The sequence below is a fragment of the Lagenorhynchus albirostris genome, chromosome 11 (assembly GCF_949774975.1).
Source record: "Lagenorhynchus albirostris chromosome 11, mLagAlb1.1, whole genome shotgun sequence".
Classification (NCBI taxonomy): domain Eukaryota; kingdom Metazoa; phylum Chordata; class Mammalia; order Artiodactyla; family Delphinidae; genus Lagenorhynchus; species Lagenorhynchus albirostris.
The window spans coordinates 79,523,619-79,526,422 of record NC_083105.1 but is presented as its reverse complement, the minus strand read 5'-3'; the positions used below and the strand labels follow the sequence as shown (position 1 = coordinate 79,526,422).

Below are 2,804 nucleotides of genomic sequence, written 5' to 3'. Positions count from 1 at the left end.
ATGTTACTGAAAACACTTCTAGGTCAACAGAGTTGTGCTTATTTTGCTGACAATTTTGCATGTATTTCTTTCATTGTTCTTTTTTAACACAGAAGAATATCTATAAAACCAAGACTTCTATTTTCCTATAAGTTCACCCCTACTGGATAATAAACAATGTCATAGTCCTTAAGATCATTGCCTTAGTAACTAATCATTGCACATGAAAAATTGGATTGTTGGAAATAACGATTGCGGCAAGAAATAACCTGCCTCAAGAGGTTACTAAGCTGCAGAGACTCTTACTTTTAAGGCCTGATTCTCATCTCCCTTCCAGTGAATAAACAGACCAAAAAGGAGAGAGTTCAGCCCACAAAAACATGAGCTAGAAGCCAAACCTCTGTTTCCAATCTCTAAAGGAGCAAAATGTAGAGAGTATAACTTGCCTCCAAGGATTGCCTGAGGCATTAGTTAATGTTTGCAAAGAATTGTCGACATGAAAGCCACTGTAGAAGGGCTGTATCTTACTATCTCAGTAATTGGAATGCTACTTTTTTCATGCTGCTTTAAAGACTCTTCTAAGAAAATTTCATCAAAAGAGAAGCCATAACAGTCTTCCAAAGGGAAAATTTCCATTCATTCATCATGTTAACAAAGACACCCTGGGGAGGGCCAGGACTTGCTTTATGTGAGTCTACTGCCATCATGAAGGTCCATATTTAACACACCTGAACAAAATGACAGCCTATGGGGACTCAGCACTCTCCTTAATTTGTTGGGAGAGAGTCAAGGAAACTACTTACTGCCATACCAATCCTATGTTCCATCACATTTGCTCTTGCAGGTTAATTACAATATAGCAGATGTACTAAGCCATGAGCTAAGGCCAGATGCTAGCAATTCATATCCATCCCCAATATTTCATGGTGCTATTGAGTTTTGGTTTCTGTAAAACTGTATTTTTTGAAGTGTTTCCTCTACCTCCAGCATCAGCATGATCTAGGAACTCATTGGAAATGTAAATCCTCAGGCCTCATGCCAGATCTACAAAATCCAAAATTTGGGGATAAAGTTCAACAATCTGTGTTGTAACAAGCTCTCCAGTTGATTTTGATGCATTGCTTTATAAGTTCTATTTAGTTTACATAAAAAAAAATCTGGCTGTCAATATCCAATTGAACAGAATAATTTGACTTACTATGAATTTATTAATTTATTTATCCAATGTGTATTAAGGGTCCATCATGTGCTAAGCATTGCTCTGGAGGCTGGAAATTCAGCAGTGAACAAACAGACACAAACTCTGACCTCATGGAACTTACATTCTAGTTGAAGCAGGCAGACAAACAAAATAAGCAAATTAAATTTTGACACATCTGATATCAAGTATTTCAGATGATCTGTTGTTGAAAACATAAAACAATGAAAGGAAGATGGGGAATTGATGAGAAGAAGCATGAATAATGTGGCCAGGGTCTGCATTACTGAGTAGGTAAAAGTTGAACTTCGGGTCACATAACTAACTGGTATGTGAGAGTTTGTTAGAGGTTGACTTTTTTACATCATCTTTAAAAGGCCCATTTATAAATTGATTTACAGAGGTATTTATATCAGAGTTCCTTTTAAGTAATTATGTTTTTTTAAGTACTTTACAAAAAGTCTCAGAAATACATATTATGTTTTGTACTCAAATCTTAGTTCTAAATTTATCCTGACTTTTACTCTATTTGTATGTGTTTAACTATATATTTTGGTACTTAAAACTATCTAATTTAACCACTATATTAAATCAATTGTTTAAAAATTTGATAATCACAGAAAAATAAAATTCATATGTATTAATTTTAAACTTTTGATCCAATTTTCCTAGGATGGTAGAAACAGATGAAAGAATGTTGTAGTTAAGCTGGCCTTTTAACCCTGATAGAGTCTTTTAAAATATGAGTTACCTGGAGGGGGCAGTGGGCACCCCAAAGCTGCAGCCAGGTGCTAAGAGATGGCACTTATGGGGCTCATCTCTGCCTAAGAATCAGGGGCTCCAGGCACTGGAAGAGCCGACTCTGATCCTGGGCTCCTCCCTTGAACAAACCTTAACTAGCAGCCACTTCAGTTCAAAGGCCAAGCTTCTTGTTTTCTGTTAATGATGAGTATTGGTAAAAACACTACATCCAAATCCATGGAGGCTGGAAGTTCAGCTGAAGGCAAGATGAAGATGAAGAGAAGCACCTCACTTTCTTTACTCTTCTGGTGGTGTTCAGTGGAGGTGCCACATCCAGTGGTGAACACGACGATGAAGACACCGAGCTCATGGCAATATACACAACAGAAAATGGCATCACAGAAAAGAGCTGTCTCGCCAAGAGACCTTGGATAGCCCTGGCAGTCTAGACCCCCAGAAATCGGACATGATTTACACTGTACAAGACATTCCTCCCTGGCACCTGTGCATATTTCTGGGGTTGCAGAACTACCTGACGTGATTCAGCAGCATGATCGAGGTGCCCTTTACACACTCTGAATGGGACATATTCTAAGGACAAAAAAAAAATACAGAGGAATCTTAAACTTAGTAGCCTTGTTAGTAGTGACATTGGTGTAATTCTGGAACTGTACTGTATGATGTTATAGATTGAGCAGATGAATGAGTATGTTGATGTTGAAAATCAGGATTCTTAGTGTAGGAAAAGGGGAGATAAGAATATGGAAAGAAAGAAGGTAATTCAGTGGTATTGGATTGAACTGGTGCTATCATTATGACTCCATGATTCAAAAAAGAGTTGTATCTCTGTTCACTAACTAAATGCCATCCCAGTAATGGTGAGCCC

The 2,804-nt window shown here is 37.7% G+C and overlaps 1 pseudogene; it reads left to right on the top strand.

The window, feature by feature from the left end:
• The first annotated feature begins 2,119 nt into the window (after window positions 1-2,119).
• LOC132528752 (solute carrier family 23 member 2-like) lies at window positions 2,120-2,459 on the top strand (annotated as a pseudogene).
• The last annotated feature ends 345 nt before the right edge of the window (window positions 2,460-2,804 follow it).